The following is a 22,085-nucleotide window of genomic DNA, read 5'->3' on the forward strand; positions in this document are numbered from 1 at the left end:
GGAGACAAGTTGAAAATAATAAAACTCCTTTAAAAACAAAACAAACAAAAAAAAACCTGACTTCAGATTTCTTTCTAAGTGATATAAGCTGTTTCCTCTAATTATCTAAAAGAAGGTGGTTTTATCCTTACTAAATATGTCAATGGTAGGTCTTGACATAAGATTTTAACTTAGGTTGCTATCATAAGCTCTGTCTTTTGGTTGTGAAAACCAGGTCACTCTCACTCAAGAAAAGGGTTCAAGATATAGATCTCCTGAGACTTCAGGTTGGGAACTGGCTTTAGTCCAGTACTTGCTTTCTGTGGCAGATTTGGCCCATGATGATTGTCCTGAGCTTAAGTGTTCCTCTTGACCTTTCACCATAACATCTAACTGGCAAGTTCCTTTAGGGTTTCTTGATTCTAGTTCCTGCAGCAGCAAAACTGATTGGCTGAGTTCATCATTTTAGCAAGTAATCAAACCCAAGCCATAGGCTTCTGGCCAGCTTCTGAATGGCTCTGTTTGGGTCAGGTGTTCTTTCGGGTCTGATCAGCTATGGCTGTGTTCTTGTGGAGTTGTGTCAGGTAATAGAAGATGGCAATTGAAAGACACCTGGGCCTGAGAATATGGCAGAGTCCCCCAGAAATGGGAGTGGGTGAACAGATTCCCTGAAATATGTCTACTACAAACCTGGTTTGAATAAATTAGTTTATTCTTGGTTAAAAACATTTCCTGTTATCTGCATTGTAATTGGATTTTATATTTTAGTCTTTTTCTATATTGGAGTAAACTCGAAGATTTTTATTAATCCATTTTATTCTTATTTGCTTGCTAAATTTTGCTTCTTTTAGAAACACAGAAGACAGGTTTTGAGACTTGGAAAGTTTATTATGATAGCTTGGTTTTGACAATTCATGTTGACTTTTCTTTTGAAGCCATAATGTTCCTTCAAAGTATTTTAAAAGGAAATTAAGAAAGTCTCATTGTTCTATGAATTCCTTTAATTTTCAATAGATATTTATTCTCCATATCTAAAAAGAATCCAGGTTCAAAAGGCAAGGCATTTAATTTTAAAAATATTTATTAAATTGCTGGATTATGTACTGTATATTTGGGATATGACATAACCCATGCTTGTGGGACTTTCTGACTAGTTAAGGAGAGAGTGTTACTGTTCCAGACAGAGGCTGCTTGGGCTACAGTAGATTAAACGTAGTGTAGAGAACTATTTTTTTTTAAAGCATTAACAGTTTTAGTTAGTTAAACTAAACATGTTAGTACTACTTTAGTTAAACATGTTGGTAGTGGAATAAGACTGTGTGAAGATAGTTTTAATGGAAATTGTATTATGTTCCAATATAGTGTGGTGGTAATTACCTAATTCCTAATTCAGATTTTACTGGATTGTATTTCCATTGTTCTTTCTAAGCCAGGTGATGGGAATGGATTAACAGTGTGGGGAGCAGGATAGAGGAAGGGCATTACACGGAACTGCAGGAGCAAATACCTAGCGATGAATAACTCTTCTGAGGGTGCGTAGTAATCTAGTCTTGAAAATAATGACTAGTGTGGAGAAAAGGGAACCCCTGTGCACTTTTGGTGGGAATGAAAATCAGTACAATCATCATGGAAACCAGTATGGAGATTTGTCAGAAAACTGAAAACAGAATAACCATATGATTCAGTAATCTCACTTCTAAGAATATATCCAAAGAAATTTGATCTGAATGCAGAAGAGATATGTGCACTCCCATGTTTATTGTGTCCTTATTCCCAATAGCTCAGATATGGAAACAACCTAGGAGCCCATTATCAGATGAATGGATAAAGAAAATGTGGCATATACACACTATGGAATACTATTCACCCTTTAAAAAGTAGGGGCAGGATAGAGATAATTCTGTCATTTGCAACAACATGGATGAACCTGGAGGACATTATGTTACTACGTGATCTCACATATATGTAGATTCTTGAAAAGTCAAACTCATAGAAGTAGAGAGTAGAATGGTGGTTACCCGAGGCTGGGATGGTTAAAGGGGAGAGGGGATGGAGAGATAAATTGGAGGAATAAGTTCAAGAAATCTACTGTAAGGAATGATGACTATAATATTAATAAATAATGCATCATAGATTTTAAAATTGCTGTAAGAATAGGTTTTACATGTTTTCACTATAAAAAATAAGTATGTGAGGTGATAGATGTGTTAGCCTGATTTAATCTTTCCACATTGTAAACATATATCAAAATACGTCACATTATACTCCATAAGTATATACAATTATCTGTCAAATAAAAAGAAAATTAGAAAATAATGAATAAATATAGAAAGTAAAGGTGGTCTTGACAATAACTGAGAAGATTGATTTAATTGGTAACACAAATATCATATGATTTTACTGGGTGCTAACCAATGTCTGTCTTATGTACTGAGAACTCATTAAGCCACAGACATGATGTGACTCTTGCCCTCGAAGAAGCTAGGATTAAATAATGTAGAAGATTATTTTGGTACATTTGTGGGTAAGGATTTAAAAACAAACAAAACTGCTCTCATTTTGTTTGTTTTTAGTAATGCTCTACTGGAGGCAGGGCATTACTGACATGGCTCTTGATAACAAGTCCTGTGATGTTAGGAAATTATTTCTTCAATTTGTGAATTTCTCAGTGAGAGTTCTAGGAACCTCAGATACTGCTGGGCAACCTGCAAAGGCTAAAATAGGGATTGAGATTTGTATTTGGGGAGGGAGGCATAATTTGAAGATTTAATTTGCATAAATTCTTTGTGTTTGAAAGATCCTTTTTTATATCTCATACACACTAATTCCACCAGTAAACCAGGAAAAGTGTTTGCCAGTCTCATAGGCTTGTTTCAGATATTCAAATGAGTTACCTAAAAATATCAGAATTGTGTCTGGCCCCTACCAGGGAAGTGGTTGTGTTGGTTGATGTTGTGCTTTAGCTCAGTGTTATGACTCCTGGTACCACATAGAAATGTAAATACTGATTTACGTGGTTTTTTTCTCCTTGCTAAACTGAGCTCCTTCAGGGAAGCTGCTCTTTCATCTCTGTATAATCTCACCTTCATGCTCAATAAATGTTTGCCAAATGAAGGGATAAAGTACCTCTTCTTTTCTGCAGCATTAAGCAAAGGCACTTGGTCACCCTTTCTGGGGAGGTGAGAGGAGATGTTGCTTGCTTTGAGGTCATGCTTAAAACTGGTTTAGTTTCCAGTCTTTTACCAGTTTTGTTTGTTCCCATGAACCTATCTCACCATTTCCTGGAGCATAGTTGCTTTCACTCTTTATCATCTTTTTTAGTAACTGCTTCCTTAAGGGCATGTGGTATATTTCTTGGGAATTTTTATGCCTCATTAAATCCCTGATTCGGCTGCCACATTTTTAGTAGAGTGCAATGTGTAAGTCTGTTCTTTCCTCCTAGGTGAACCTGTTATTCTAAACTCCTCTATTCAGATGCATTTTACAGGAAAAGGGAAACCGGTTTGAGAGGCCAGTTTGGAAGTTGCTGAACTCCCAGGTTAGTTAATGGATGGTCTTTTTTATTTTTTGTTTTCTCTTACATCTCAGCCAGCAGTTTTGAGAGAGGAGCTCTGTAACTTACCCAAGACAATCATGCTTGGCTGTAAATTGAGGCAAAATTTGAGGAAGGGCTTTACCCTTTGCATTACTCTTTTAATCTAGAAAAGGTAAGAATGTAGTGTAGTGAAGGGAAGATTAAGTCTTTCCTTAAGTGTAGTGGAAAGTCCTCCCTTGTGAAGAGAGCTGATACCAGTGATACCAGCTGCTGGCAGGAAGAAGCTTTGAGGGTGACTGCAGCAAGAGACTTGCAACCTTCAGTCACCAAAGCTAGAGAGCATGCCTGGGGCTTTTTGACAGCAGCAGGATCCTGCGTGAGAGATAGTAAAGGTTCTCCTCCATGCAGAAGAAAGGAAGAAAAGGTTCAGTTAAACTCTGTTTATTGAAAGTTAGATATTAAAGGAAGAAAACACTAACATTGTATAAAGGAAGAAAACACAAACTTTCTACTTTAGATTTTGTGTTCTCTTAAGCCAGGCTCTAATTTGCAAAACATGCTGTTTACAAGTAAGAATGAGAAAGTTTTCAGTACTTTTTACTATTCTAATAAAATGCAGTTTTAATGGAGTGCTCTTCCTGGTCTCTCTGTATTGTTTATTTCTTATTACACACCATCTTTCCCCTGAGAATTGACAACTGAACTCTAATAATAGGGTATGGGACAGGGCTGCCAAAAACAAAGCATGCCTGCTGCAATTGCCACATCGTACGTCCATAGCGGACAATGGCAGTTGATTTGGGCACTGTCTTCCAGTGTTGCTTCTAGGAAACCGTTGCCTGTTGATCAATCAGATTGGCCCCAGAATGAAACCACTGCCCCCCACAGTCTAAGAGGAAGTAATAAGTTTTAAAAGGGTTGGCCCTACAAATGTAAACTTGTAAAGTGGGGGCTTGCCAATGCCTTGCAGAATTTTGTGAACTTTAATCTTTTCTTTCCACAACCTTGATTCTTGTGCCCATACCTTTTTACCCTTTGAACCTTCTCTTACTCCAGTGTGTTTTCTTTGAGAGGAAGTCACCACTAGTAAACACATAGGAGTTTGAGTATTGCTATACCAGAATTATTGAATAGGGGAAGAGTACCTTATTCTGTACCACACTCCCCCCACCACCAGTATTCTGAATGTCATTAAGTTAAAGTCTACTAAGACTCATGCCATACTTCGCTCCATCCTAAATTGAAAGTTTAGAGCCACAGCCTTTTAAGTATAATTTGGGTAATTTTTTTCCTTAGATGATTTACTGTGTATGGCATGCATTGTTAATTTGCTTGCTCATAGAGTCCCAGAAAGAACTTTTTGCATTGTATCTTCATGGCATATGTCCACTGAAAAATCAAGCCTGCAGCTTTTACTATGCATTCCATGTGCTAGATCTCATACAAGGAAGATCACCAGGGTGCTCTCAGAGGCTTTAGCAGCTATCCTGAAAAGAGTCCCTCTAGACCTTTTCAAGCCACTCACTGACAGAGTACTTACTCCATCTCACAGGAGGAAGGAGTGTCAAAATCCCTTACTTGGGAAGATAGCAAAAGCAATTTGAAACTGGAAAATAATGAATGGATCACTAGATGATTTTTATTGAAAAACAAATTCAAGTATGTTCATCATTAAGGCAGAGCTGTTATGGTCAACACAATAGCCTAAAGGTATCCGACATGTAATTTGGAACCCTTTCCCATTTCCTGAAAGTTTGACCTTGGACAAATTTGCAACCTTGGACAAGTTACAACATAACCTCTGTTATGAGCCTAATGTCTTCATCTGGTTAAGTTGGGGATTCTAAGCCCTTCGCCCTCCACCCCTCGCCCAACACACACACATAGGGTTCTTGTGGGGTTAAGTGTAAAGGCATATCATGATGTCTGATGATCATTTATTGTCATTGAGATATTACTTTGTGTTCACCAGTGAGGATGTAGGAAGGTCTTTTTAGCTACATGTCTTTGATATATTACATATTACCTTAAAAGGTAGATATTTTATTTTCTTCCTGTCAAATGGCAGAATGGAAAGTTCCCTTTTTCAACTGTGTTCCTATTTTGGCCCCTGCTTTTTGAAAGTACTTGTGATAGAAATTAAATATTCATGCAGGTGTGGCATGCCATTTGAAGGTGACACTATCATGGGTTCTTCAATAATTATCTGGTGGTAATTTGCCTCTTTGCATCTGTGGCTATCTCTGAGGGACACTGTGTTCTTCTGATTTCTCCCGTTACAGTGGGAAAGCACATAAAAAAAGTGCCATAAAACCAGTTAACGTGTCAGGAAATTATCCCTTATGAAATTTAGTTTCTTTTGAAACTTCTTTGATATACAAAAAAATAACGTGAACTTACTTTACAAGTAACAAAACTATTTCACTTTCTGGTAATTCAGAAGACTTCTCGGGTCCTGAATAACTTGATTCTTTTCCTTTAAATGATTTATGGGCAGGGACAAAACAGCATATTATGTATCTAATTATAAGGCTTCATTTTCATGAATCTCTCTCTTTTTGTTGATGGCGAATCTAGCCCTGCATTCAAGCTGTAAAGAGGAATAGCTTTATTTCACCCACTAACTGTTTACATCGGACACCATATTGGTGATTTGAGACTCAGTATTGGTGTCTGTCAACTGGGGATAGCAAAACAGGCTTCATAGGAATTGGAAGATTTAAGCAAATCATGCGTTAGTAATTTCATCTAGCTTCTAGCACAGACTAGCTTGGTTACTATCTTTATAGGTATTTCTGTACCTATGGAAAGGAGGCCACCCTCCCTCCCCACTCCCTTCTCTCCCCTCTGCTCCTGCCTTCTCCCATCTTATTCCCAGAAGTCCATTCCTCCTGGACAACAGGAAGGCCCTTCCTCTTCTGTTTCTATCATAAACTGCTTCTCTGTCCTTTGGTCTCTGGAGAACTTGCAGGTTGGCCTCATACAATCAACTAACCAGCCAAAACTTTTTCCTCAGACACGTTAACATCTTTCTGAAATAATAACACTTTGCAGTCAGCCACTACTTGCTCCCCTTTCCTTAAAGCATTTTATTTTTGTCCAGATATAGGGATTCTTAGACTCCCAGACAGATCCCTAAATAATTATACTTAGCCCAACAGGGAAAACGAATGTGTGCTATTTGAAGGCAGGGCAGTGTTGACTTTTTGGGAGAGTGTTGTTCACTTTAAGAAAATTTATTAAGCCACCCAAGATTTCTGGGCTTACTAATTTTTTAAAAAATTACTTTTTCCCCTTTCTGCATGTACCCTAATTCATGCGTATATTTTACTTACAAAGGGTCATATTTCATTTTTAGCTGAGAAAGTCTTTCATGAGATAAAACACGGAAGCATTTTTAAGCCTTTAGGGTGATGTGGGTTAGAGTTATTTATAAGCTGTTTGATCATACACTTATGTATGTGGTCTGTGGTTGTTCCACTTAACTTGCTATTGATTGCATTTTGGTAAAAATGAAAATTTACCCCAGGGTGGTAATTATTATGGTTTGAAAAATACGCTTTCTTGCTTCTTTATCTTTTTTATATAGTCAGTTAGCAGTTATTTACCTAAATTGAGAGGAGATAATTTATAAAGGTACATGGTATTAAAACTCATGTTATACCGTCAGATGCATTTGGTGTGCAATTTTTTTATTGGCATTGGATTTGCGTGCTTGTTTCTGCTTGGCGTTGTCTAATAGAAGCTTACTCTGAATACCATGACAGCCAGAAATTAGTTGGGAATTGGTGAAATAATGTTTTTTTTTTTTCCTATGGATACATAACAAGAAGTGAATAATAGTTAACTTGGATTTTAGTTTTTTTTCTCATAAGCAGCTCATTGCACAAAGAATGCACTTTAATTTACTTATTACTTTCTTCTAGATTGGAAAGAAGACTGATGAAGAAAAATAACAGCATGATTCAGGTAAACAGATTTTTTAATTATTTACCTTTTATGCTTAATTTATATTTTCTGTGTTCTCCCAATGAGAGGATCTAAACAAACAATTTTTGTGGGCAATTGGAATATGTAAGGAATATTTTGGGGATATAGATGAAATAGTCAAATACATATTACCATTTAATTAATTTAGTTATGTACATGTTTTGAACAAGTATGTATTTATGCAAAATGGAATATTATAACTAATGCTTTTTTCCTTCCCCAGAATAGTTTTCTTCCAACTCTTGACATACATATCTGACATCAGTGTCTTCATTATTTGAGTCACATTTTTGAAGCATTCAGTATTATTTTCCACAGCCTGTTATCATTTTAGGTGTTTGCAGTACAGCACTTTTGGAGTCTATGTATGGCCTATATTTGGAAATTTTATCCCAAGCCACAAGTAATCATTTGCATAATGTTAGACAGTTGCTGTTTTCATTCTTTCTGTGTAGATGAACATTGAAGATCTCTACTGTGTAACAATTTGTAGAACTGCTTTCTTCAGTCTTTCTCCCTTCCTCCCTCCCTTCCTTCCTTCCTTTTTTCCTTTCATTTATTTATTTTATTTGTTTAGAGGTAATTGCATGTATGTTGTTTAAGAATTCAAATAGTACTCTAATAGCCATTCTTTGTTCTTTTTATACTCTTATTGCCCCTTTGCCTAAAGGTAGCCCTTTTCAATCCTTTTAGTTTTATTTTCCAGTATTTGTCTACCTATTTCTAAATAACACATCATATGCTGTAAGTGCCATTTATTGATTCCTTTTAAAATCTTACACTTATACATTGATTTCCTGCTGAGGAGTTCTCTCTCATAGACCACCCTTTACCCTTACTACCTACCTGCTTTTCCTGTTGTTTTATTTTCTTGATGCAGTCATTGTTACAGTCTATATTTAGATAAGTATTAATGTCTACTTTATTATGACTATTTTTTTTGTGGCTGAGCTCTGTGATATAAGTTGAGATGTCTCAAGCCATTCTGCCTATAAGTTGGTTGTTTGTGAACTTTTTTTTTTGTCTCTGGAAAATGTTTCATGCTTTTCTTTATCCCCAGAATTCTGCAGTTTCATATTGGGACACTTTTTGTTGTTTTTGTCCTCTCAGCTTGGAAACTGATGTCTCTCAATTTGTAAATTTCTTGTACTATTTCTTTGATAATTTCCCCCCCATTCTCTCTTTTCTTTTAGTCTGTTAGTTGGGTATTTGCACCTACTAGTTTGATCTCTAATTTTCTAAAGTCTTAGTCTTAGCTATTTTTCATCTTTCTGTGTTTTTCTTCAACTTTCTGAGAGGTTTTCTTAGTATCAATTGAATTTTTAATTTCTGCTATCAGGTTTGTAATTTTGAATTTAATTTTTGAGGGTCTATGGATACTTTGTTTTTAAAATTAGGATCCTGTTTTTGTTTGATAGATGCAATATTTTCTCATTTTTTTGAGAATATGAATTATTTTGCTGTTTTTTGCTGTTCTTCACACATTTTCCTGTGTGTTCCCTTTATCTTCTTGTTTTGATCCCTGATTTTAATGTTAAAGGCTCTTCCCAAATGAGTGCTGGGGATTTAGTTGTCTGTTCATACTTAAGAGTGAGACAATACAAAATGGACTGCAAATTTGTTACCTGGTTGGCTTCACTCTAAGGTCTTTGGGCAGAGACCTTACTGGCCATTTCAGTGGGTAATTATCATGCATCAAAAGCTGCAGATTTTTTTCCTTGGACCTTTCAGTTTCTCCAAAATGGAATTCTTTGTTTACTTTTTTTGTGGAGTGTAAGCCTACCTATGAGGATTTAGGGGCACCACAGAGGAGTGAGGAGGAAGGGAACCAGAGATCTCACCATCCAAGCCTGAGAATGCCTAGATCCGATGCTTTCGTTTCAGCCTTATCTGGAGTCTAGGTTTGAAGTCTTGCTGTATCATTTTCTCCAGAGGGTAAACTGCCCCTTCTTATAGGAGTAGGGATGGTTTGTTTGGCTCTACCAGGTGAGGGAGAGGATCTGGGGTTCTAACTCTCTCTCTCTCTCCCTTCTTCCCTCCCTCCTCCCCTTCTTTGTTCCACACAAATTTATCATCTTACAGTTTTGTGGGTCAGAAGACTGATGCAGGTCTCACTGGGCTAAAATCAATGGGCCAGGCGCAGTGGCTCATGCCTGTAAACCCAGCACTTTGGGAGGCCAAGGCGGGCGAATCACTTGAAGTCAGGAGTTCAAGACCAGCCTGGCCAACATGACGAAACCCTGTCTACCAAAAAATACAAAAATTAGCCAGATGTGGTGGTGGATGCCTGTAGTCCCAGCTACTCAGGAGGCTGAGGCATGAGAATCGTTTGAACCCTGGAGGCAGAGGTTGCAGTGAGCAGGGATCGTGCCACTGCACTCCAGCCTGGGCGACAGAGAGACCCTGTAGCAAAACAAAACAGGTGTCCACAGGCTGCACTCTTTTCCAGAGGCTCTAGGGGAGAGTCCTTTTCCTTGTTTTTATTTTTTAGCTTCTAGCCGCTGGCTGCATTTCTTGGCTCCTGGCCCTTTTCCATCTTTAAAGTCAGCAGTGGTCAAATGGTCTCACACTGCATTACTCTGACTTCCTTTTCTGTCTACCACTTCCACTTTTAAGGACCCTGGTAATTGCATTAGGCCCATTCAGATAATCCAGGATAATCTCTCATTTGTTTTTATTGTGGTAAAAAACACATAATATAAAATATAATCATTTTAAGTGTATAGTAGTGTTAACTATGTACACATTGTTGTGCAAAAGCTCTCTAGAACATTTTATGTTGCAACACTGAAACTCTATACCCATTGAACAGCAACACCCCTTTATCCCGCCTGCCCAGCCTCTGGCAGCTACGAGCCACCTTCTGTTTCTGTAAATTTGGCTACTTTAAATACCTCATATAGGTGGAATCATGTAATATTTGTCTTTTTGTGACTGGCTTGTTTTACTTTGCATAATGTCCTCAGGGTTCATCCATGTTGCAGCATATAAGATTTCCTTCTTTTTGAGGTTGAATAATATTCCATTGTATGTATATACCATGTTTTCTTTATTCATCTGCCATTGGATGTGTAGGTTGCGTCCACCTCTTAACTATTGTGAGTAGTGCTTAAGTGAACAGGGGTCTGCAAATATCTTTTCAAGACCCTGCTTTCAATTCTTTCAGATGCATACCAGAAGTGAGCCTACTGGATCATATAGTAGTTCTATTCTTAATGTTTTGAGGAACTGCCAGACTTTATTCTATAGTGGATGTACCATTTGACATTCCCACCAACAGTGTACCAATATTCCGATCAACTTCTCCACATCTTTGCCAACACTTGCTATTTTCTATTTTTGTTTTTGATAGTGGTCATTCTAATGGGTATGAGATGATATCTCATTGTGGTTTTGATTTGCATTTTCCTGATGATTGGGGATGTTAAGCATCTTTTCATGTACTTATTGACCATTTGTATATCTTCTTTGGAGAAATGTCCTTTCAAGTCCTTTGCCAATTTTTAATTATTATTTAGCTTTTTGTTGTTGAACTGTGGGCATTCTTTATATATTCTGGATATTAACACTTTGTCAGATATATGGTTTACAAATATTTTCTGTGGGTTGCCCTTTCACTTGGTTGATTACTTCCTTTAGTTTTTAAGTTTGATGTAGTCCCATTTGCTTATTTTGTGTTTGTTTTTGATGTCATATCCAAAAAATCATTGCCAACTCCAATGTCATGAAGCATTTCCTCTATGTATTTTTTTTCTTTTTGCTAGGAATTTTATAGTTTCAGGTCCTAATTTTAGGTGTTTAGTCCATCTTCAGTTGACTTTAATTTATGGTGTGGGGTAAGTGTCTTTTTTTTTAATACACACTTCACCACCCCCATCTTTTCAGTCTTCCCCGCTCTCCTTCTGAGGAACCAGAAGCTCCATCATTTCCTAAGCGTTTCTGTCACAGTCAGCTGGCTTTTTGCTTCACAGGCAGGGAGGTTCCCACCGGCTCTGCTCGACTCCACAGTCATCTCTGCTTTCCAGACATCAGTGATGCCTATTGTTTGCTCTAATATAGTTTCCTATTCCTTTTGTCCTTATGGATTTATATCTTTTTTCATTTTTACTAACATTTTGATGGGCATTTAGAAGGAAGCAGAGATAAACAGGCCTATTCCATTGGCCGTCTATAACCCCCAAATCTATATTGCTCTTTAATATTTAAAAGGACTTTATAAAATGGTATCTCATATTTCCTATTGTGACATCCAACCTCTAGAAATAATTGTTTCTATTTCTTTGCTTCCTTTTTGTTAACCTTCTGTCAAGTGACCCATAAGCATCGAAAGCTAGCATTAAGTGTACTTGTTACATTATTTCATTATTCAAAATAGACTGAGATTATTGTCTGTAATATGAGACCTGGTAAGGTTTTGAATTTAAGATGATACTCTCTTTCCTGAGGTATAATCTTTTTTAAGCTTTTGACTTTATCTTTGGGTTTATAAACCATATGTTGGTATTAGGAGATGGTGCCCTTTTATGTAAATATATTTTACTTCAAAGCTTTATTAATTTTCTTTTTGAGACAGGGTCTCACTCTGTCACCCAGGCTGGAGTGCAGTGGCACAATCAGCTCACTGCAGCCTCAACCTCCTGGGATCAAGTGATTCTCCTGCCTCATCCTCCCAAGTAGCTGAGAATACAGGCACACACCACTGTGCCTGGTTATTTTTTTTTCTTTTTGTAGATATGAGGTCTCGTTTTGTTGCCTAGGCTAGTGCTGGAATTATAGGCATGAGCCACCATGCCCGGCCTGAAACTTTAATTGAATACTTTTAAGCTAATGTAATGGCAAAAGAGTCCTAGTTTTTGTTTGTTTTATTTTATTGCTGTTTCAGTTGATAACTGCTTTCTTTGTGCCTATGTTTGATTATTTACAGATGTAGCACCATTTCTTATAGATAGAATAAAGAATGATTAAAAGGTGGGAGGGTGCGGAGGGATGCCTGGTCTTAAGTAAGTCCTTAGGACTATTGAGAGTAGTGTATTGTTTTGTTCTATAAGAATTGTTTCTTTATAGAATTAAGCCTGTTAGTTGGCTCAAGGTATCAGCTCTCCAGCTTGACAGCTGGAGAGCACCTATGATTTTTATCCTGGGGTACAGGGATAGCTTTAAGGAGTTAACAATTATCCTGAAATTTAAGTGGGGAGGGATGGAACAGGCTTAGTTTTCATCAGATACTCAATACTGTAGGGCTTATATGATCCTGAAAAGGGTTGAGAGCCTACTTCTTATAGATTATCACAGGAAAAAAAAGAAAATGTTACTGATTAAATTAAATACGATTGAGCTAAAATATACTACCTTTCTGACTACCATTAGATTCCATATTCTTTCACATATAAGTACAAATTACTACGAATGAGGCACTAAATGAATAGCCCTCTTTGTTCTTTAATACAAGACATTATCTCTAGCTTCCTGATTATGCTACCAGGAAATGTGTACCATTTACACATATGTAACTATAAAAGCTGTTACTTATGAGGGTAATGTTTTGGCCCCAGAGATATCATGACATTTTTATAAATCAACTTGTAAAGATGATAACTCAGTAGTTACCTTTGTTTTCAGTTTGAAGCTGAAACTTCAAACTTATACTTAATTTATGATAATCAATTATTTGTTGGCAACTAAAAATAATGGATAAATATATAAAAGGAGAAACACCTTTTATAGTTATAGGCCTAAGACTTAATTTTTAATTAGAAAAGATGGAGTAAGCTTTATGTTATATGTATATGTTATACTACTGTAAAAAGTACAACAATTAAAAAGCTAGAAAAGAAAGAAAAATGGGAGGAGGTAGGGAAGGTTCATTATGAATTATTTGTTTCCAAGTTTATAAGTACTTTAATCCTTTTATTTATAGTGCACTGGACTGAATTTACACAATCTCTCTCAGCTTTAGAATTTTGTGATTCCGTTTTGAAGTGGCTAAGCTGAAACTGCTTCTCTGTTCCAGGCACACCATTGAGTTCTTCGGGATGCCCAAAAGTGTCTGGTTGGGAAACATGAAATAGAAGACGAGACCCTGCCTCAGCAAGCGTACCTGAGAATACTTTTAAAGGAATCTTGATAAATGCAAAACAGTAGCTGTTGCAGGTATGTATTAACAGAGAACTTGGATTGAACCTGATGTGGCCCAGTCTGCTCTACTCAGCCAAGTGGAATCATTCTCTGGGAATGAGCTCTTCTCTTGAATCCCAGTGTTCATAGGACAGAACTCTCAGGCCTGAAATACCTGGTGTCTGTCTTTCTGTAACGTTGACTGTGTGGTGGGATATCACTTGTCACTCTTTGATGAACTCTGTTTCAGACCCTTGAGTGTCCTTCCCAATGCCTCAAGGACATTAGACTCTTGTCACATGAAAGTGATAGCAAATTTCTAGCTAAAGACCTCATTGCCTTCTTTCCTGGAAGTAGAACAGTCAATGTCAAAGCTCAGCAAATGTGTCTCATAAACCAGTTGTTACTGGCTTTACTTTTCCCTGAACATCATCAAGGCCATTTCTGATTGGATGTGGTTGTATCAGATTGACCAGTTCCCTCTTAGTCATTTACTTTGACCTGCTTGTCTCTTTGACCCCCCATTAAATGTTTACCTCATTTTCTTGTTTTTTTAGCCTTTAATTTTTATCTCCTCAACAATGTATCATCAAGAGCAGGGACACCCATTATTTCATATCCTGTGACCTTTGGTGGATGTCTGGCTTTGGATGCACTGGCTGTCTTTGTAAGGCACAGCCTATGTTATTGTCATATGTCACCTTGATCCTTTAGGATTTTTGTAGTCTTTTTTTTTTTTTTCCATCTACCAATGAAGAACACTACAAATGTACCTTGTGCTGAGTATTTTATGTGTCTTTGTCACACCATCATGAAAGCATTAAGCAAGTACCATTTTGCAGATGAGGAAATAAGGTTCTAAGTAGTTAAACAACTGGCCTGCTATTCCCAGAGAGTAAGTGGCAGGAATGCGATTCAGCACTGAGTCTGTCTTAAATTGTATACCATAGAAATAGTATGCCCTGCTGTATTCCTTTTTTGAAGTAGAGTTTTAAAAATATTCTTATTCAGCTGGGCGTGGTGGCTCACGCCTGTAATCCCAGCACTTTGGGAGGCCAAGGCGGGCAGATCACCTGAGGTCAGGAGTTTGAGACCAGCCTAGCCAACATGGTGAAACCCCCTCTCTACTAAAAATACAAACATTAGCCAGGCATGGTGGCGGGTGCCTGTAGTCCCAGCTACTCAGGAGGCTGAGGCAGGAGAGTCGCTTGAACCCGGGAGGTGGAGGTTGCAGTGAGCTGAGATCGTGCCACTGTACTCCAGCCTGGGCAACAAGAGTGAAACTCTGTCTAAAAAAAAAAAATTCTTATTCTTGTGGAATTTTAGACTTCTCTACTTTTTTCAGCTTTTGCTACTTTCCCCCCATTTTGTGGCATTTTATTTTGTTTATAACACTTAATTTGAACCATTAAAATTAAGTATTTTCAACTTTTATTATTTTTATAATATCACTGAGAATATATTATTGGTATGAGACATTATTAAAATATGCCCTCTTTCTCACATAGGCTCTGATGTCTTCACTGATTCTATGTTTTCTGAGTTGATTATGAGTCTAGCATGGGAGACAGGAGTGGACTTTTATATTTCTAATATGGTCCTACTAATACAGAGTTATTGAAGATGACATAGAAGAATGATAAGATTTTGCCAGAAGTATTCTTCCATAGTTCACAAAGTTGTTTTAGAACCTGAATTCTTTAAAATATAGAACATCTATTCAAGTACTTAGTTTTGGCTCAGTGACCACTTTCAATGTAGATAGCCGGGAAGTTGCCCGGTATAGAAGGATATAGGTTTTAAGTTTAAGTAAGTTTAAGAATATATGGTATCTGATTTTTTTCAATAAGGGGCTAAATAATTTGAAATTTCTATATATTTAGGCTTCTAGAATGTTCTCATTAAATTAGTAGATGTACATACTGAAAAATATTTTAAATCATTGTAAAAATCCTGAGAGATAGTTGTGGTTAACCTCACTGAAAGATGAATACACTGAGGTTTATAAGATCGTGAAACTTACCCAAGCTCATGTGATTACAAAATAGCAGAGCCGGTTGGGCTCGGTGGCTCATGCCTGTAATCCCAGCACTTTGGGAGGCCGAGACGGGCGGATCACGAGGTCAGGAGATTGAGACCATCATGGCTAACATGGTGAAACCCCGTCTCTACTAAAAATACAAAAAAAATTAGCTGGGCGTGGTGGCGGGTGCCTGTAGTCCCAGCTACTCGGGAGGCTGAGGCAGGAGAATGGCGTGAATCTGGGAGGCGGAGCTTTCAGTGAGCCGAGATCGCGCCACTGCACTCTAGACTGGGCGACAGAGCGAGACTCCACCTCAAAAAAAATAAAAATAAAAATAAAAGAAAATAGCAGAGCCAGAATTGAACTTAGATCTATTTTTCACCAGCAGTGTTTCTAACAATTACATCGCCTTGCTGATTATACACAGTGGTGACATTTAGATCATAAACATGTCTAAGAATTTTCTTATGTTTAGCATTCATACAAGGGCAGTCCTAAACAGCTAAATAAGCCTCATCCTCACAGAAGCGAAAGCTTCTAGATGGGCTTGGTGTTGTTCATCAACGAGGTTTTGTCAGGATAGTGGCAATTCTGGTGAATGATGGACTGAGCCCCTCTTGAGAACTGGATGTGTCTGCTTGGGCTGCATGCCATTTCCCACCCAGTGCTTACCATGCTGCTAGCAGCAATTAGGGTCAACTCACCTTAGCAGTTGCATGAGCAGCTGTTTCTTCCAAAGCAAATTGGGACTGGAATTTGGCCATATAATCACACAGTTAAGGACAGCTCTGGCATTTATATATGAATCTCAGAATTTTAGGTACACCATTTCTTTTCAGTAAATAAAATTTCTTTCTGCTTTTAAGTGTCTTTTCCTGATTCTACATAGAAAATTTGATGAATATTTACAGCCATAAAAAAGAATGAAATCATGTCCTTTGCAGTAACATGGATGCACCTGGAGACCATTATTCTAAGCTAACTAATACAGGAACAGAAAACCAAAAAGCACACGTTCTCACTTATACGTGGGAGCTAAACATTGAATACATAAAGATGGGAACGATAGACAGTGGAGAATGCTTGAGAGAGAGGGTGGGGGAGGCATGGATTGGAAGACTAACTGTTGGGTACTGTGCTTACTACCTTGGTGATGGGATCCTTTGTACACCAAGCCTCAGCAACACACAACCTACCCATGTAACAAACCTGCACATATATCTTCTGAACCTAAGATAAAAGTAGAAAAGAAGAAAAATGTAAAAAACATTTGCTTACGTATGAACAAAAAGGTAAAAAAGAAAATTTGGTAAATATTGAAAAGTTTAAACAACAAAATAAAGATTACCACTCAGATATAGCCATTGATAATATTTTGGTGAAGATGCTTCCAGTTTTTATTCCTATGAAGATGTATGCCTTTTTAAAAATGCAAACTTAAAATCTTAGTGTTCTATATCCATTTTTACTTAGCATAATTGCAACATTTTTCCTGTGTGCTTAAATGTTCTTTTGCAACATACTTTTAGTGGTTATAAGTATTCCCTTTGGGTAATAGTGTCAGTGAATCCATTCTATTAGTAAACCTAATCCTCATTCAATTTAGTTAAAACCTCTCTAAAAAACAAGAACATAATTGCCACTAGTTTTTGTAATGATATCCTAATGATGCTTTCAGATATAATGAGAAAATCGTTTCGATCACTTCCCCTGCAATGAACCTGACTTGAAGTTTCCCAGTACAAATGCTGTGCATGACTGTAGCATGGGAAAATTCTCTTTTGACTGGGAAACTTTGAAAACCCATTTTTCTTTCTTTGAGGTGGCTCGTCTGTGACAAGTAACTTCAGTGTTTTCATACTTGGATGAAACTTCTCAAATCCTGATTTGCAGGTGATTTGGCTCTCCTAGTTGGCTTTACTACTTAACTGAACCTTTTTTCTTCTCCTAAATATTTCACATGGGCCAAACCCTGGGTCAGCAGCTGTACTTACCTGAGGAAACCCCAGGTGTCATGAATGAAGTTGGAGAGACATGCATAATGTAGTATTAATGTGACTTTTCCTGAAACCAGAGTTCTGTGCTCCTAGGTATTAAAGTTATCAAACTGAGAAGTTGATTACAACTGAAATGGGTGAACATGTAACAGAAGCACTCTACTCAGAAAAGGCTTCTATGAAGCTAGGACTATGACTTATTATTACTTATTGTTCTCTTAAAGACTATATTAAGTTAAATCACTATCATCCTCACCAAACCATTACTTTTCAGGCATGGTTCCTTATTTCCCTTGGGATTCCATAGTGTCATGTGAGTAGGTAAAGGGTGAGAGAGGACAAAGCCTCCTTATTGTCAATAATTGTCCTTATTGACAATAAAGAGGACCTCCTTATTGTCCCGTCAACCAGCAGCTCTGCCTTTATATGTTTTATGTATTGAACTTCCACAAATTTTTGCTGAAAGGACTACTGCTTAAGGGAGTAAAGGCTGTGAAAATCACTGGGGCATTGTAGATCCTATGGGTGAATGAAAAAGAGATGGAAAATGGACGTCCAGACAGTATTACTTTCAAGTTTCCATTATGCTTGTGATTCTACTGCAGTGACACAGTCCTTCTTGGGTTTAATATTTACCATAGGTCCTCTGGTTGGACTTCCCATAGATAAGCCTGCTTTTACAGTAGTGGTTTCCATAGAGGCACCTCAGAAATGTTAGGGTTAGGAGAGATGAAAGAGTGATAGCCTTACAAGCATTGGTGGTAGAAAGTAACGTTTTAGTGATCAGAGCAATGAGTAGTGGAAGGTATAACCCGTTAAAGGCCCATAGGAGACTGGGTTCTATATTCTCGTTGATGTGGATTACCCAGTAGGAAGATGCTCTTTCCATCAGAGTGATGTGGTATATGAAATTCAGCCAGACGGTCTGTGAAATCTTCATTATCTATTTCTAGACTCATTTAGAACATTTTCGGTGGGCTCTCTTAAATTGAAGATTTATATTGGTGAATCACAGAACCAGCTACTCCCGAATAAAAAATTTTAGTGGTTTTTGTTCCACAGCTCAGTTGACTGACTAGAGAATTTTCTTCAAAGATATTTTTAACCAGCCAAGAATGAGGAACTAACTAAAGAGTTCGCAATGGCTAATTTACAATTGGTGCCCAGAATCCTTAACCACAGTTAAAAATCTTAGCTTTATTTCCCAGACAGCTGGTGCAGGGGTATTAGTGTATGAAGACCTTAATGTTAATATATATTTAGTTATTCAGAGAATGAGCTTAGTCTTGAGGTGAAAACTGGAGGGAAAATTCTTGCTTTCTCTATCAGGAAAGGGGTAAATTATGACCAATTTGCAAACATAACAGGATACATTGGTGTCAAATAGGGCCTGAGCTGTTTGTATATGAACTGTGCATATGGCTACAACTGTTGGGGTGACATTCAACAAGATGTGAGTGAATGACACCCCTGGAATTGTGCAGTACTGCAGCCCTGGGTATAGCCATTCATTCTGTTAGTCATTTATGTAGTGAATATCTCTACTTCATGCCTGGCACTTTCCTAGATACTAGAACACAATAGTGAGCAGGGCAAACAAACAAGATCATTTCTCTCATGGAACTTACAGTCCAAAAGGGGTTGGGCAGGGTCTTCAGGGAGACAAGTAATAAAGAGGGAGGTAAACAATATTTCAAATATGCTAGAAAGAAAATAGAGCAAGAGTGTTTTTGGGTAGGAAAGACTATTTTAGATCAAGTCTAAAATGCATGACCTATGTTCTTGTTGGCTGTTTACTTTTGCACTGCATGTAAGTTGGTGAATTTTTATATTCACCAACTCTCATTAAATAATTCAGAGAAAAGGTAAGATTTCCTCCATCAAAATTGTGTTTTCTATAGCAATTAAGCTTTATCAAGTGCCACATTTCAGTGGTAAAAACGGAGACAACTTCATTTCTTAGGTAGTTTGTTAAAGTAGAATTTTAAAATAATAATAAATTCCTGGACTATAGCATATAAAAAGAAGTTTCCAGTTAATTCAGGGGAAAACTGTGATATACTGCTCATAAAAGTTGAAGAGAGAGAAGTTGGACTGATTACCTTAAGCATCTTAGACTCATTGTGACTCATATTGAATGGATCACTAAGCCTCACTGATTTTTTTCCCCCTTTATATATATAATGTCCCTTTCCTCTGTTTCTTTTTGTCCCTTTTTGCTGCTCTATCACCACTCTAGTGAGGTCCTTTTTACCACAGGCTAGTCTATTTTAATAGCCTTTCCCTTGGTATCTCTGCATCTGGTCTAGCTGATTAGTTAGTTTTTCTGATGCTACATTCATAGTTCTATTCCCTTCTTAAAAGCCTTTACTTTACTCTCCACTCACTTGAGAGTGATAAAGGCCAGACTCTTTAGCTCGATATGTGAGGCCCCCCATGATCTGTCCCCATTGTGTATTTCTAACCATATCCCTGCTTTTACCCAGTGCAAACTTTAGGCTCTACCCAGACTTTTTGTTCCCCTTTCTGTTGTGCTTTTGCTCAAGCTGCTATCTGGAAAACTCATTTCTTTCTTTCTTTTTTTTTTTTTTTGCCTATGTACATTGATGTTCAAAGTCTAGTTTGAATAGATCATCTCTTCTTTCTTTCTGGCTGCTTTAAAGATTTCGCTTTGTTTTTAGGAGTCTGTGATTTGTTTATATCTAAGTGGGGAAACTCCTTCTCTCCCAACTTTTCCCTCCTTCCTTTTCTCCCTTTCTCCCTTCCTCCCTTCAAAGATATTTTTAACCAGCCAAGAATGAGGAACTAACTAAAGAGTTTGCAATGGCTAATTTACAATTGGTGCCCAGAATCCTTAACCACAGTTAAAAATCTTAGCTTTATTTCCCAGACAGTTGGTGCAGGGGTATCAATGTATGAAGACCTTAATGTTAATATATATTAACCAACCTTCCTTCCTTCCTTCCTTCCTTCCTTCCTTCCTTCCTTCCTTCCTTCCTTACTTCTCCCTCTGTCTGTCCCTGAGAATCTTTGGGTTTTCTGGGCCTAAATATTGCTGTTAGGAATATTTTATCATTATTTCTTAGAATAATGCCTCTTCTCCATTTTCTTTATTATTTCTTTCTGGAAATCGAAGAACACATGTTGGACTTTCTCACTCATCTTCCACATCCTTCTTTCATATTTTTGATACCATCATCTTTATGTTACAATTCTGGACAGTTTCTTTGGATTTGTCACTTGGTTCGCCAGTTCTTTCTTCAGCTATTTTTAATCTGCTGTTTAAGCCATCCTTGATGACAGGGATTTTTATATTTTTAAATTTTATTTTATTTTATTTTTTATCCTACAGTTTTATCCCCAGAGCCTAGACCAAGGTATAATACTTAGTACATAGGTGCTTAATAAATATATGTTGAATGAATTCACATGAGTTTTTTATCTTTTAATTTTTAAATACCATTTTTGGCCACTTTTCAAGTCAACATGTTAGTTTTTTCAGATAAAATTTTACTCCCTTTTAAATTTCTTTTATTTATTGAAATATATTAAATATACTTATTTTATGCTGATAATTCTAGTATTTGAAATATTTTCAGATCTGATTCATTTGCCTGTTTCTGTTGGCTCTCACTGATGGTCTCTTATTTCCTTGTATTTCTATGATTTATTGACTGTGAATTCATATTCCTTAGAAGTTTTATCTGTGTGAGCTGTTCAAGGCCTAGATTGAAGGTAGATTTTTCCAGAGAGTATTTATATTTGCTTCTCCCAGGTGCCTGTAGCCACTATCAATCTGGACACTCTTTACATTATATTCTCTGCCTGAGGTTTTTTGAAGCATATAGCATAAATTTAGGCCACAAAACAACATAAATACTGGTTGTTGGTTATGAATTCTCAAGGGAGATTTTCCACCCCCTGAAGATGCTACGGTTAAAAAAGCAGTTCCTCTTTTGGTATAGCAAGTTTATTTCTAATTTGCCCGTATACTGAGGGTATAGTTTTTTGAAGTTCCAGTTTTACGCAGGGTTCTGTTAAACTCATCAGCTTGAGTGGTCCTGGTTTTATCTTTTCTCTCTCTTGCTCTGTGCAATCATTATAATGGAAGTTCAGTATTACTAGGGTCGTGGCCTTGGTGCTTTTCTACCTCCCAGCATTCTCACTCTTACTTTGTTTTGGCTTCTGTGAATTTCATACTTTATTTTCACCTCATTGGTGCATTTACAGAGATTTTATACTTTATTATGCTTCAATTATTTTCATTAAGACAGACCAGTTTAAGGTATCTAGTGTATCATTCTGCAAAAATAGACCTATTTTGTTGTTTTGTTTTTGGTATGTGCTTCTAATAGATGAGGTGGAAACTCATTTACGACAGAACTCAAAAAATTATTAAAAACTTAGGTACAGCTCAGCCTCCTCTTTTAATTTAAATGTCTGCTAT

General features: G+C 37.1%; 1 protein-coding gene across 2 annotated transcripts in view; it reads left to right on the forward strand.

The window, feature by feature from the left end:
- SGMS1 (sphingomyelin synthase 1) overlaps positions 1–22,085 on the forward strand; it is a 310,538-nt gene that overhangs the window by 146,803 nt on the left and 141,650 nt on the right. Inside the window, exons 5-6 of one of the 2 annotated variants that reach the window (XM_030809298.1) lie at positions 7,441–7,483; positions 13,515–13,654. The gene's annotated coding sequence lies outside the window, so the exon portion shown is untranslated. Of the gene's footprint in view, positions 1–7,432; positions 7,484–13,514; positions 13,655–22,085 lie in introns of those variants that run through there. The other variant, XM_030809299.1, reaches the window with a different exon arrangement.

This window comes from Nomascus leucogenys, chromosome 3 (genome assembly GCF_006542625.1).
Source record: "Nomascus leucogenys isolate Asia chromosome 3, Asia_NLE_v1, whole genome shotgun sequence".
In the NCBI taxonomy this organism is placed as follows: Eukaryota; Metazoa; Chordata; class Mammalia; order Primates; family Hylobatidae; genus Nomascus; species Nomascus leucogenys.